The sequence below is a fragment of the Lissotriton vulgaris genome, unplaced genomic scaffold, assembly GCF_964263255.1.
Source record: "Lissotriton vulgaris unplaced genomic scaffold, aLisVul1.2 SCAFFOLD_370, whole genome shotgun sequence".
NCBI classification, from domain to species: Eukaryota; Metazoa; Chordata; class Amphibia; order Caudata; family Salamandridae; genus Lissotriton; species Lissotriton vulgaris.
In genome coordinates, this window is record NW_028247800.1 from 477,783 (window position 1) to 493,737 (window position 15,955).

General features: G+C 46.5%; 1 protein-coding gene across 1 annotated transcript in view; it reads right to left on the reverse strand.

Moving 5' to 3' along the window:
- Positions 1 to 15,955, reverse strand: part of NHS (NHS actin remodeling regulator) — a 468,488-nt gene that overhangs the window by 50,881 nt on the left and 401,652 nt on the right. The gene's annotated exons all lie outside the window — the stretch shown is intronic.

Sequence of the window (15,955 nt, forward strand, 5' to 3'; positions counted from 1 at the left end):
GCTGATGACGACCCCCAGATGTCATGCATCATGGTGGGCGTGTGCTGATGACGGCTGGGGGCCGTCATGAACCCGCCCACTTCAAAAAACGCCGCACAGGCGCAGAATCGCGCCCGCGCCCAAGGGGTTAAAGCTCTTTCTCCAGTTCAATGGACTCACAGTTCAGTCACACACAAAAATAAAGGGATGGACACATTACTGGTGCAAAATAAAACATTTCTCACAATGAAGGAAGCATCACAAGATTCAGAAACTGACCATCTTTTTCTTGTACATGTGTACTTGTGTATGCATACAATCTATTGTGTGCAGAGCGCTAAGGTGAAGATGGTTTAAGCATGTTGGTTTCACTCGTCATACACAGCTAGTCATAACGTTATCACATGAAAGTGAAGAACAACATAGTGCATGATGGAAAAAGGTACATTTGGTGCTTTTTAATTAACAGATTCTATGTCCCTGTGCAGATGCAGGATGCAACTGTGCCCAAGTCATTTTAAGAAAGCATGCTGCCTGCAGTGCATGCACTAACTTGACAATTACACAAGTTAGTGCATGGGTTCGAAAACCCAGAGCGGTGGATGCCACTCTGTGTTTCCATTCTTTGATGTCCAGATCAGTTGCTCTAACATAACTAACAACAACATCACCCCTGGCGATCTAGATTTTATATTGTTAACTCCAATGCGGTGATAGTTTTCTAACAATATTTAGGACACTATATTTATGTCAGCGTATATTTTGACAGCAATTTCCTGATTCCACACTCTGTAAGCAGAGCTATTTTTGAAAAGGGATCCCAGCTCTGCTCGCCCCTCTATGCAAGTGCAGATGATAGTCCTGAATAGACCTTTCGATTTTACTAATACTATAAGTACAAATATACTTACCTATATGGGCTCATAGCCAACCTTCTTCGTCCATTGATCTGTTTTTGTGACATTCACTTTGGTCTTCAGCTCACTACAGCATACAGAATGGTAGACTATTCTCATAAATCGGAAGACAATGACAGCCAATGGGATAATGGAGCAAAAGGCCTTTTATCAGCGCTGCGTTCGACACTGTAGCACATTCCATCTTGCTACAGTGTCTGAACAAAGGAGGGGTGAGAGGGGCAGCATTGAAATGGATTTATTCATTTCTTACTGGCCGAGGCTTCCAAGTGAGGCAGGGTGACCACTACTCCGAGCGTATTTCTTTGGACCAGGGGGTGCCGCAGGGCTCGTCCCTGAGTCCAACCCTTTTCAACCTTTATGTCGCTCCTATTGCCACCTTAGTAGAGAGTCACGGCCTCCGTTTGGTGTCGTATGCCGACGACACGCAGTTGGTTATCTCCCTGTCGCGTGCACCCAGTCTCTCGGCGGACATCTTCAGAGCTTGCATGCAAGATCTAGCTGCCTGGATGTCCGCCAACTGCCTCAAGCTCAACGGAGGCAAGACCGAGGTGCTGGTTGTGGGGGTGAGGTTCCGTGACAATTGTAAGTGGTGTTTCCAACTCGTACGAATATGGTCGAGTCTGGTATCTATGAACCGCAAATGACGAGTTTAGTAAGTGTGCGCAGTTTCGCTGTGCTAACTTAAACCGTTCATTTGTTACGTGGGCTTTTCATCTGTACCCACGGGTTCCATCTTAGATACGGCATCCATTTTGTCTCTTGCCCTCAAGTAGTCAGCGAACGGACGCTGTCCTCTTGCGGAAGACACATGTCCTTTGAAAGTGTCTTTATGACGAGGGGGTTGCTACTGTAAGGCAGGTGGCGCCGCTCGAGGCTCATCTTGCCGCACGGACTTATTGTCTCAGCCGTGCATCTCATTAGGCACGTCCCTTTGATGCCTGTATCTCGTGCTTCCTGGCACCTCCCCCTTTTTACACCCTTTCCGATCTCCCCACTGCCTCCGTCTTCCTCTGCACCTGTCTTCGTTCCTGTTTCGATCTACTTGATTGCTGATTGGAATTTGCTAATGGTGGGAAGATGGGTTTTTACAGTTGGGAACCGCCAAATGCTTCCGCACTTATGTTCCGGACCTTATGTGTTTCAAAGCGACCAAAGCGACCCCTCTGGGAGCTCGATGTGGGAACTGAGTTGTAAACCTTTGTGTTCAATGTTAGCCTATGGGTAAAAACTGTATAAAAGGAGCGATCCACATAACCAATTTGAAGCAGTCTCCCCGAACTACACTCGATGTACTTCCTGTGACTTCTGTGTTCCCTGCAGTAAATAAACCTTGACTCTTTGACGCCGAAGGAAGTGTCCCGTGTCTCTGTGACTTGTACGCCGGAACAGGTTACCCACGAAGGTTTCAGGTGTTGTGCCCTGGCACCGCTGGGTCCAAAAGAACCCAGTCCTTCAGTTGGCGCCCAACGTGGGGCTGCATCAGTGGTACCGGTCCAAGCCCGACGATCGTGAGGAACTTCGTGTGAAATCTCCGAGGGAAGGTGCACCCCGCTTCATCGATCCTGTTGTCGAAATAAGTGGCCCGAAGACTTTTCCCGCGAAGATTCCCGCCTCCTGACGGCTGCGACGGACTGCTGCCCTGACTGTAGACCTGTTTTGGCGCCTGGCGTAGACCTTGGTATAGCGAGACGATTGACGGGCCTTCCTGAGGACGCCATTGATCTTTGAGTTAAGTATTTGTGGGTCGCTCCCAGAATCCTTGGTTGTAAACACTTTAGCGAGTGTTTTTGTTGTAGACACTTTAGCGAGTGTCTTTGTTGTAAACACTAGTGGCTTTGTTGTACACGCTGTGTGAGTGTTTTTGTCGGTGACACTTTGCTAGCGTACTTTGTTGTTGTATTTGTTTGACGACTGCAGCCGCCAAAGACCGAGGGTTTTGTTCTTGCTGGGACTTGGTAAATCCCGTAACCCTTGAAGTTTGTGAAACTCGGCTAGTGTGCAAGATGCCTGGTCGCAGTACTTTGTTCAGTTGTTGTAGACCTTGTGGTGCGGATTCCCTGCTGGAGGACTCGTGTCCGATACCTCCGGTTGGAACTCCTACTTATGACTTATATAGCAAACATGGGCTAGGCCCGATTGCTTTTAACGATTATTGGATAAAATATACAAAGAAAGACGGCGATCTTCGTTGGCCACCTCACGGTAGCTTCGAAGCATCGATCTTAGATAATTTGGAAATAAAGTTGTTCGAACGCAAATCTAGGCCGGCCATGTTTGATGCCTTTCGGTTGTGGCGCAAAGAAGCCCGACAGAAAGAAATCAGACAGAATAAACGTAGTGAGCGAGATAATGTTGCTACCATAGTGAAGAAAGCTGAGCAGTTTCAGCGTGATAAGGAGGATAAGGATAAGGAAGTGTTTGAGAGGCTACAACGTATGACCATAGATAAATGCTATCCTGCTTTGCCTACGGAGTTGGATAAGAAGGAAGAGGCAGTTGAGGATCCTTTAATGTCCTATCTTATGAAGTCGCCACCCCCGTACGTACAGGGTACCGCAGCTCCTGTGGTCCCTGCCGTACCTGTTCTTCCACCTGTTATTCCTCCACCCGTTCCTCAACCTGCACCCGCTCTTCCGACTGTTCCTGCTCCTGTGCCTGTTTCTATTCCTACTGCTCCTCCGCTTCCACATACTCCTGCTCGCGCTACTGCTCCTGTGTTGTTAACCCCTGTTGTTGCTAACGTTTCTATTCCTCCTCTTGTTAGTCCTGTGTCTTACTCTTGTCCCTCTACTCGTAACCATAGTTCTCCCATTGCGACAAATTTTTTCCAGTCGCTCGGACCTGTTTTCGGGTCCGCTGGTTCTGATGGTCCACCACAGAGACGTAGTCAGCTTCCTGGTAATAGGGAACGCGCTGCGCTATACAATATGGCGATGGGTTGGATGGACAATCCGCAAAGAAATCCACCCCGAGTCGTTCTTGAAACATTTAGTCAATTCAACATACCGACTCAGAGATATGTGTTTGACGAAATGTGTAAACTCCTACATGATCAGATAGCGGCTGTTGCGCCCGACGAGGTGCTGACCGCCCTGTCTAATCTTCGGCTTCAGTTCGCAACTGGACTGATAGTCGATACTAATGTCCGACGAGCTATTGAGCAGTTGCTGTCTTATCGCCTCGCTCCTATTCCTCACGCACTGTTTGTTGAGGATCTTGAACGCCAGCAAGCTGAGTCTGGCCAATACCCTATGCGTGAAGTTCCGCCGGTTTGGGTACCTGCTGATAATACTGATGTTAATAACCCAATAGCGGCACATTTCCAGAGAGTATGGATACATCTCCCATGGAAACGATCGGAAGTGCTTCAGGTGAAACAAACCTTGCCTGATCCTCGCAAAAATCCTGCGGGGTATTACAAAGAATTATCGCAGCTTGTGGATGCTACGGTAATGAATCTTGCCGATATTGACATGTTGTTTGGCAACGTCGTACCGCAGCCGGTATGGGCTAAGATTCGTCATCAAGATCACACAAATGAATTAGGTGGTGATTGGGCTGCCATTACAGCGGCAGACGCTGGACAAGTGGCTGCTGCTAAACCCGATCAGTTGATTGCACTTCTTCCCCAGCGAATCATTACATTAATGAAAACGCTTATGCCAGCTATGAGGGTAAATTGGGACAAGTTGTCAGCCTGTAAGCAGAAGAAAGATGAGAGTGTTTCAGACTTCTTTACGAGGTTTGAGGAAACATTTGTTGATCATAGTGGACAGGATATGGGTACTGAGGGTGGACAGAGGTTGTTTGTGGATAAATTCGTGTCGAACTTATTGCCCGACTTGTGCAATAAATTGAAGAATTCAGAAAGTGCATGGGCCGTTTCTACCTCAGCTCAGATTCTGGCTACGGCACAATATTATGAAAATAGAGAGAAAGAAGAAAATGACCGAGCTGATAAAAAGACAAAAGAGCTGAAAACTAAAGTGTTGTTACAACAAGCATACCCGCCGCGTTCTAATCAGAATGCGTCTCAGCAGAATAGATCACAGTCGCAATCGAATCGATCGCAGTTGCGTAATGATTCCTCTTTCAACAGATCTTCGTTGGGGTACAACCAATGTGCTTATTGTAGACAGGAGGGACACATTAAATTTGATTGTCCTGCTTTAAATGATCGTAATAGTGGTAATTCGTCTAGAGGAGGCCGTGGTGGTTCACAGAATGCATCACGTGGTAGAGGTCGTGGTACTCAGAACGACCGCTCTGACAACTCATCAAATTCTAATAACTGTTTCGACCAACGTGGATCATCGCAAGGACGATCTGCGCAGTACAATGTAGACGATTATTACGTCGATCAGGGAACTGACGACAGTAATTACTAGGACAGCCGAAGACAAGGAGAGGGAGTGGTATCAGTTCCGGTTGATCAGAGAGGGCCTTACGTCGCAGTTGCTACATCGGGCGTCGTTGAGCCTTTTCTGTTGGACACTGGTGCAGCGAAAAGTTCCATTATGCATTCGAAACTCCCTGGCGCACCTTTGTCTGGCTTAACAAATGTATCCGTTGGATTCTCTGGCGCCCCCGTTAGCAATCCAGTTTCACGCCCTTTGCCCCTTCAAATTGGGCCGCGTGAGCTCGAAGCTCCACTGATTTTGACCACTGGTTGTGGCGAAAATCTTTTGGGTCTGGATTTGCTTAAACGTTTGTATGCAACTTTGTATTGTTCTCCTGCGGGTGTAAAGCTTACGTTTGGGGAGAAAGTAGTCTCTCCTATGTATTTGTCTCTCGATAAGCTTCCACCGGAATTGGATTCTCTTCCTGCGTCTTTGTGGGCGACGGGTCCAAACGATGTGGGCCTACTTGATATCTCCCCTTATGTTGTTCAGTTGAAATCGAATGTGCGATTGCCACGTATTCCCCAGTACCGTATCTCCCTTGATGGGGAACGAGCTTTGTTAGCGATCATCTATGACTTGATCGAGAAAGATGTTATTGAGGAGACTCGGGGAAACGTGTGCAATAGCCCTGTACTGCCCATTCTTAAACGTACTGATCCTACCAAACCGCCTGTTTATCGTTTTGTTATCGATTTACGGGAGGTGAATAAAATTGTGGTTCCTCAATTTCCTGTTGTGCCTGACATCACGGCGCTACTGACTCTGATTCCAGCTACTGCATCATGGTTTTCGGTGATTGACTTGAAAAATGCGTTTTTCAGCATCCCGATCGCCGAAGAGAGCAGGGACCTTTTCGGTTTCTCTCTTGGTGGACGTAGCTTCCGGTTCAAACGCGCTCCTCAGGGCTACTGTGAAAGTCCGTCTATTTACAGTCAAGCCTTGAAGGGTCAACTGGATGCGTTTCGGTTGCCGGTTGGTGCGGCCTTAATTCAGTACGTCGACGACTTATTGGTGGCTGCTGATACTCAGGACATTTGCAAAATTGCTACGGTGTCATTGCTGCAACATCTCTGTGAGTTGAATCACAAGGTGTCACCTTCTAAACTCCAATATTGTTGTCAAGAAGTAACCTATCTAGGTCACTTATTGTCAAAGGAGGGAAGGAGATTGACCCCAGAGAGAATTGCAGCGATTGCGCGAATGGCTGTGCCAAAAACTTAAAGAGATGTACGTGCCTTTTTAGGTATTACGTCGTACTGCAGGCAATGGATTCCAAATTTTTCATTGCTAGCGAAACCATTGGTGGCTCTTACGTGCAAGGATGTTTCAACTCCTTTACCATGGACGGAAGAATGTCAGAAAAGTTTTTCTGAATTACGTGATTCATTGTGTTCGGCTCCTGTGTTAGGTACCCCTGATTACAGCAAACCGTTCACGTTATATGTTCACGAGAGAGAAGGTTGTGCGTTGAGTGTCTTAACGCAACCTTTTGGTGATAAGCAACGTCCATGTGCATATTTTTCCTCGACCTTAGACCCAGTAGCTAGAGCATTGCCGAGTTGTTTGAGAGCAACTGCGGCAGCTGCGGTCTCCATCCGACAATCAGCAGGATTGGTCATGGATAATATGCTCACGGTGATGGTTCCGCATGCAGTCGACACTCTTTTGAATCGAACGAAAACTCAGCACTTGACGAGTGCGAGGTTGTCTGGGTACGAATTGACGCTCTTGGCAAGCCACATTCAAATAAAACGTTGTAATGTCTTAAATCCGGCAACTTTGTTACCAATTAGTGCAGAGTCAGATGCAGTAACAGAACATGACTGCTATTTGCGTACAGAAGAGGAAACAAAAGGTCGAGTGGACCTTAAAAACACCCCATTGGAAGACCCTGACGGCACTTTGTATGTGGATGGGTCATGTTTTAAATTGCCGAATGGTGATGTGACTACTGCCTATGCTGTTGTGACGTTGAATACTGTTGTTGAGACTGCGAGATTGAATCAGAATTCTGCCCAAGCTGCAGAGCTGATTGCTCTTACTAGAGCATGCGTGTTAGCGAAAGGTAAGCGTGTGAATGTGTACACCGATAGCCAGTACGCTTTCGGTGTAGCGCATAGCTTTGGACGATTGTGGCGAGAGCGTGGTTTCTTGACGTCACACGGCACGAAAATACAGCATGGCCAGCTTGTGAATGATCTTTTGGATGCATTGACTTTGCCTGCTCAAGTTGCGATTGTTAAGTGTAGTGCGCATCGTAAAGTAACGGATGATGTTGGTCGTGGTAACGCGTTTGCAGATGAGATTGCTAAGGAGACTGCCCGGAACCTTAGCACTCGAATGTATGTGACGAGTTCGGTTAGGTGGCCTACAGAATCGAGTATGTGTGAAAATACTATAGAGAGCGTGAAAGCAATTCAGAATGAGGCCACCGATACGGAAAAGACGAAGTGGAAAGAAAGTACGGGAAAGTTGGATGTGAATGGTTGTTGGATTGATTTGTCGGATCAGAAAAGATGGATGTTGCCTGATGCGTATGTGCTGGCCGTTGTGACAATGGCACATGGGTTAGCACATATCAGCGCGAAAGGCATTTGCAAGTTGTTGTCGCCTGTATGGAAGAATGATGGCATTACAAAGTGTGCTGAACGTCTGGTGAAGAATTGTATGGTGTGTATAATGTACAATCCTGGCAAAGGAACCCCAACTCCCCCTGGCAGTTTTGCTCCTCCTTCGTATCCCTTTGAGGTGATCCAATTGGACTTCATCCATATGGAGCGATGCAATAACTTGAAATATGTTTTGGTTGTGGTTTGCGCATTCTCCCGATGGATTGAGGCCTATCCCCTCAAAGACAATACTGCTTTGTCTACTGCGAAAATCCTACTGAAGGAATACTTTCCTCGGTATGGAATGCCTAGAGTCGTGTGGTCAGATAATGGAAGTGAGTTCGTTGGAAGTGTGATGAAGAGCGTGTGTAAGGGCCTTGGAATTAATCAGAAATTCCATAGCGCCAATCATCCCCAGTCAGCTGGATTGGTTGAAGGGTACAATGGTACCCTTAAACTAAAGCTAGCGAAGATTCAGGCTACGACTGGACTTTCGTGGCCTGACGCTTTGCCTCTAGCATTACTGTCAACTAGGGCGACTGTACACTCCCGAATAGGGCTTAGTCCCTATGAAATAGTGTTCGGCCGTCCTGCGAATGTGTGGGGGGTTCCTAGGCCAGGTATATTCGTTGATCTTGAGTATCCGATGTTGATTGACTACTTACATGACTTGACTGCTAAACTGAGGTTAATTCATCAACAGGTTTACGACGCCTTGCCGACGCAGACGGAGGGTCCAGGCCACCAGCTCCAGCCCGGTGATTGGGTTGTCACCCGTAACTTCTCACGCAAGAAGAATCTGGACCCCCGTTTTGTTGGACCTCACCAGGTGCTCCTGGCCACGAGGACTGCCGTTCGTCTTGAGGGGCGGAAGAATTGGGTACATGCTACCCATTGTAAACGAGTCCCTATTCCTTTACCGGCAGACCCGTGGGTGAGGAAAGGCATTGCGTCAACAGAAGCAGAGACATTGCCGGCGTTTGTACCTTTTAGCGACGCACAGCTTGTTGGTGAACACTCAGCGCAGCAGAAAGCCACTGTTGGAACATTGTCAGCAAAAGACTCAAGATCAAATCAACCAACTGATCAGCAGGACGCTGTCTCTTCAACGGATCCTTTGTTCGACGAGCAGACACGTCCCGGGAAACATCGATATTCTTTGCGTTCTCGCATTAAGGACTAATAAAATTTCTTGCTTTGCTGAAATTGATAACTGTAATATCCTCGTTTCCCCTGATCAACTTTGAACATTCGTATCGTTGAAACTTGTTTTGTACATACATTAAGCTTCTTCCTTGTATCTTTTTCCTTCCACAGCAGAGAATTATTGTGCTAAATAAATACATATTGTGTATTGAGGGCCGTAGGGCCGCGCGCGTACTTCCTTCTGGACAGTAGGTCTTGACGCTAGGTTAAAGGCCGTCGGTTCCTAGGAACTCCTGGGAATTGACCATTGCTGCACAGAACGAAGTGCGTCAAGAAACGTTGCGGACGGTCATAGGGAAATGGCATTTTCGAAGCTGAACGATTTGGAAGGAGCTCAGGCGTATAGAGTCAAACTGCAGAAACTCAGTCGTACTAAATGTTTTGTATTCCAATTGTTTGTATTGTTCTTAACTGCTTCTGCATTCTTGGCGGGTGGGGTGTATTACGCTATGTCTTACTTTTTACTTCCTACCCCTACTCCTACTCCTTACCCTAATCTTACTCTTACTGCTACTACTGCTTCTCCCCATTCCTTTCACATTTTACCGGAACACGAACAGGCTAGACGTGTAGAATTCCGCAACAATTCCTTTATCCAGCTCCTCCATCAGCATCAGTTAGTGGTTAACACTACTAATTGTTGGGTGTGTGGGTTGATGCCACATACTACGGGTAAGGGAATTCCATATCTGGTGTTACCGTATAGTTCCCAAGGGTCAGCTCGAGCATTCCAAACAATGCTTCGAAGCGCACTAGGTTTCCACCCCACTCCAGAACAACGTTCCCCCAAACCTGGTCCTACCTCGTATCAGTGGGTGCTATCGATGGCAATAGAGGATATGGAAGATGAGATCCATGATGCTTTTCTCATCCCTAAGGAAGAGGTACAAGCCTATAGGGTCCTGAGTAGAGGGGAATATAGTATGTCCACCAATGAAAAGCAGCTTAAAAGCTCGCCTCCAATATGGGTCGTACCCCACACTGGTAATCTTTGTCTTGTGGGTCGTGGTTCGCAAGCCTCACTTGGAGTAAGTGCTTGCATTGAAAGTTACGTTCTGCCAATGTCCCCGACCCCTGTGTTTCTGGCTGCCAAGGGTACGTACTTCATCTGTCATGATCGTGCATATACATGGTTGCCCTCAGACTTCATGGGCTCATGTTTTGTTGCAAATCTGTTGCCTCCGACGTTCACTGTAGATGCCGATTACCATAAGACTAGAGTTGTACGAGGCGTAATTAGCGAAGAGGATACTGCCGGTCAAGAGGCAGGAGACTTTTTCAAGGGTTTCCTCCCGTTTTGGGGACCTATGGTTAATAGTAGGAACCTGAGACATTTGACTCGAGTGGTAGAATCGACAGCTAATGTTACTGCCAGTGCCCTTGGTAATATCACCACAGAACTTCAGGCGGAGAGACTTATGACGTTACAAAACCGTATGGTTTTAGATGTCGTCTTGGCAGATCGCGGTGGGGTATGTAAAGTGATCCATTCGAGCTGTTGCATTTTCATTCCAGATAATGCTCCTACTGTCTATCAAGCCATCTCGAAGTTGCATAAGATCTCCGAATCCATACACGTGGATGTAGGGGATTGGACGCTACTTGGTTGGTTTTGGGGCCTGATGTCGACTTGGGGTTGGAAGATTCTGATGATCATCGGAGTTGTGGTAGTGTTCCTGTTCACGTGTTGCCTTTGTGTGCAGTGTGGTCCTGCCTTATGTGGCCTCTGTGCTACAACGTGTATGAGACAACCACCTGTTACCAAGGGGACTCGGTTGGACAAGGCTATGCTACAACGACACCTTGATGGTCTGATGAACATCGAATATGATTCCGACTAGTGCTTGCCTACATGAGGGCAAAAGGAGCGTCTGAGGTTCCGTGACAATTGTAAGTGGTGTTTCCAACTCGTACGAATATGGTCGAGTCTGGTATCTATGAACCGCAAATGACGAGTTTAGTAAGTGTGCGCAGTTTCGCTGTGCTAACTTAAACCGTTCATTTGTTACGTGGGCTTTTCATCTGTACCCACGGGTTCCATCTTAGATACGGCATCCATTTTGTCTCTTGCCCTCAAGTAGTCAGCGAACGGACGCTGTCCTCTTCGCGACCCTGGGACTCCCAAGATATTTGCGGAAGACACATGTCCTTTGAAAGTGTCTTTATGACGAGGGGGTTGCTACTGTAAGGCAGGTGGCGCCGCTCGAGGCTCATCTTGCCGCACGGACTTATTGTCTCAGCCGTGCATCTCATTAGGCACGTCCCTTTGATGCCTGTATCTCGTGCTTCCTGGCACCTCCCCCTTTTTACACCCTTTCCGATCTCCCCACTGCCTCCGTCTTCCTCTGCACCTGTCTTCGTTCCTGTTTCGATCTACTTGATTGCTGATTGGAATTTGCTAATGGTGGGAAGATGGGTTTTTACAGTTGGGAACCGCCAAATGCTTCCGCACTTATGTTCCGGACCTTATGTGTTTCAAAGCGACCAAAGCGACCCCTCTGGGAGCTCGATGTGGGAACTGAGTTGTAAACCTTTGTGTTCAATGTTAGCCTATGGGTAAAAACTGTATAAAAGGAGCGATCCACATAACCAATTTGAAGCAGTCTCCCCGAACTACACTCGATGTACTTCCTGTGACTTCTGTGTTCCCTGCAGTAAATAAACCTTGACTCTTTGACGCCGAAGGAAGTGTCCCGTGTCTCTGTGACTTGTACGCCGGAACAGGTTACCCACGAAGGTTTCAGGTGTTGTGCCCTGGCACCGCTGGGTCCAAAAGAACCCAGTCCTTCAGGGGGCTGCCAATCAGCGTGGACGTCGGCATGGTGGCCATCTTGTCTAGGTCCAACACCCACTCCGTGCCAGAAAGCTAAGAACTTGGGCATCTGGTTTGATACTGACCTTACCTTCGGCCCCCAGATCAATCAGGTGGTCGGATCATGTTTTGGGACCCTCAAAACTCTCAGGAAGACTTTGAAGTTTTTACCTGTGAGAGCCCGACAAACCTTGGTGCATGCACTAGTCACATCAAAGATGGACTATGGCAATCTTCTCTATTTAGGGACCTTGGAGAAGAATCTCACTCGCCTACAGGTCCTACAGAATGCCGCTGCCCGATTAGTGCTAAGACTACCCAGAAGAGCCGCATCTGCAGCGGCCCTTCGGTCTCTGCATTGGCTCCCGGTCAGAAGCAGGGTAGAATTCAAAGCTCTATGCACGTGCCATCGGATCATCAATGGGAGATCTCCTCTCCCTTTGCAAGGACTTCTGACGTCTTACGAGCCATCCTGCTCGTTGAGATCCTCCGGCTCCGGACTCCTGGTTGTTCCCAAGGTGTCTAGAGCACGGATGGGCTGAAGATCCTTCAGGTACCTTGCAGCCTCAAGATGGAACAAACTACCCATGGCATTGAGATTAGAGCCATCAGAATCAATTTTTAGAGCCAAACTTAAAACTGCACTATTCACTCAGTAAGGTATGCCGCTTCTATAGGTTCCAGTAAGAGTCGCTCCTCAGCGCGGGGACACGCCGCTGTGCGTCACCATGCGCTCTACAAAACCCCCTAAAATAGAAATTGGCCCTCCGCCACTCCTGGGTCTATGTTGCAGCACCCAACATTCCAAAGCTTCAACGTAGCCTTAGAGTCCAACGTAGAGGGCTCTACCGGCCATGAAAGGCCCGCTCCGGCGTTAAAGCATTGACAAGGGAGTGGGCCTTTCATGGCCGGTAGAGCCCGCTACGGAGGGCTCTAAGGCTCTAAAAGCATTACTCCCCTTATGAGCAGAATGTTCTAGTTTGTAACACAAAGGCCTCATGGAGCCCGAAGGGGTTGAAATCCCCTTGTGCTCCCAGAGGCCTTTGTTCACAGCAACAGCTGTAAACAAACTTTGGAATGTTGATGCTCTGGGCTTCTACCGGCCATCAGAAGCCCGGAGCACCCCATTGTCTTCCAACGAGCGCTCAACATTCCAATGTTCTAAATGGAGTTATAGAACTCTGAGGTCCATTGAAATATGTTTGTAAAGGGGTTTGCAATTTTATTCTTTATAACATATGGTCATACTTTGTCCCTTCCCCAAATACATTTGAAATATTTGGTCTTTTGCTCCATTTAAAAACTATAACTCTTCCGGTGGATATGCTGAATTGATGTGGAGTCTACTATGGAAGTAAACACGACAATAGGACTTTATTGCAAAATCATAATGGAAGCAATTTAATCTAAATCACTTCTTTAAATCCCGTCTGAGGCTTATAATTATAGTAACATGCAGATAGATTTCTGCTTCTCTCTTCTGGGATCCATAGTAGAAAACACACTGCTATTAAAGTTTCCTTATTGGCTGATGATATTGAATTTACCGATTGACACAGATGAGAAGAAAAACAGCTGGATTGCTAGTTGTTCCTTTAATTCGAATATCATGGGTGAAACTAATATCAGACTTCTAAGTTCTTGATATTGGTCAGCAGCCAAAACACCATTGAGTATTAAAACGAACGCAGGAAATGCTTGAGAAAACGAGCTTTATGAAATATTAAAAAATGTTGCAAGGTGCTGGTTTATCATAAAACGGAGCAGGTGGTAATAAAACTTAATTACACATTTTTATGCAAAACTTTCCAAATGAACTGAGCATGGACATCAATTCACCAAAATGCAAGGGGTAGCGGAAGTGAATTCACGTGCCCCTTGACCTTCACTTTCACTCACAAATACATATGCTTATACATGCACACGCATTCACACATACACACACTCACACATACATGCACCCGGTGCATACACATTAATGTACATTCACACATATACACACACTCTCTCTTAACATGCAACAATAGACGTGCAGGCACTCTGTACCAGAGTATCTGCTTATTTCTGAGAAGTGCCAGTACTCTCCAATTAAAGCTATTAGGTCTCTCTTGAGAAATGCCAGTATTCTCCAATTAAAGCTAGTATATCTCTCTTGAGAAGTGCAGGTACTCTCCAATTAAATCTATTATGTCTCTCTTGAGAAGTACAGGTACTCTCCAATTAAATCTGTTATGTCTCTCTTGAGAAGTGCAGGTACTCTCAAATTAAAGCTATTATGTCTCTCTTGAGAAGTGCAGGTACTCTCCTTCTCAAAATGAAAAAGTGCCTGTACTCAGTACTGTTCAGTGCTACTGGCACATTTAATGCACATTTAATGCACTGCTCCTACATAGACACACTCAAAACTGCAAGCACACACACAACAGGCATACATTTAAAAGCATTTAATTTTAGTTACCGTGGCTGCCAGGGAATGTTATATTCCAGCTATTTGTACTCCATTTTTTATTAAACTAATTGGGAATGATCTAATTTTATTCACTATTAGTATACTAGGGCCTAGATGTAGGTAATTTTATTTTACCACTTCTTAAATACCGAATTTTACCGATTCGGTATTTAAGAAGTGGTAAAATAGAGGGGGGTGATGTAGGTATTACAGAATTGGTAAATACCGAATCGTTAAGATTTGGTATTTACTGATTCTGTAAATACCGATTCGGTAATGCCCATTGATTCCTATGGGCATTGAAGCCCATAGGAATCAATGGGCATTACCAAATCGGTATTTACCGATTCGGTAAATACCGATTCCAGCAAGGGTGCAGGGGGTGTCACTTTGACACCCTCTAGCACCCCAAATACAGGCATGTGTGCCATGTGGCACACAGACATGCCCTAAGGGCATGTCTGTCTGTCACATGGCATAGGCGTGCATGCACACATGTGCATGCACACCTGGATTCAGTATTTTACCACCCAATTGGATTGGGTGGTAAAATACCGAATCTGAAAGGCCTTTGGGACTCAGAAGAGTCCCACCTACATCTAGAAGTTACCGATTCGGTAAAAATACCGATTCGGTATTTTACTGATTCGATAAATTTACCGAATCAGTAAAAATGGCCCCCTACATCCCAAAAACCCATTTACCGGTCGGTAACGGCCGAAATCGGCCGTCACCGGCCGGTAAATGGCCACCTACATCTGGCCCTAAATAAATTGACAAAAAACGAGATGAGTGACGCCTCCACCAACGTCCATAAGGACGAGCTGCTTGTTTTCCTGGCACTGCTGACGCTAGCGGTCGCAAAGGCAGTGCCAGAGGTCACAAGGGTCATGTCACAGGTCGCAGCAGTGAACCCTGGCGACCCCTAAATAACGTCCATGGTACAGAGTCTCATTTGATCGTCTTTATACCAGGCAGGTAAATCAACAACTGTTTATAATTGGTCAAATAAACCTGCCATTTTGTCCTTCGCCATGTTTTACTATTAAACTTAGTCGGGCACTTTTACCAAGGGACTTACTTTGTTTTAAAATGGGGGCAGGTCAGAAGCAGTCAAAGATATACCAACCCAGTATAAGGTTATTAAAGTATGGCTAACAGAATTGGACCATTTCAGACCCCTACAATCAGGACCGTGTTATGAAAACCACCATGAAGCTATCATTGGGGTTTTCACAAGATATGGGGCCAGATGTACAATGCATTTTGCCAGTCTTGCGACCAGTACTTTGCATTTTTCTATGTACAAACCCTATTTTGCAAGTAGGTAACTTATTACCGACTCTCCAACTAGGGTTTGCAAGTCACTATTAGGAAGCGGTGTGCCAAGTGTGTCCCTTCCTAATAGCAAGTCGCAGGGGGGTGCACGATTGTTTTGCACCTAAATGCAGTCGCAAAACAATTGCATTGTACCACTTACTTAAAGTAGGTGGTAAGCCAGTCGCAAACGGAAAAGGGTCCCCAGGGAACCCTTTGTGAATAGTAGCAAAAACATGTTTTAAGAGCCGGCAGTGGTC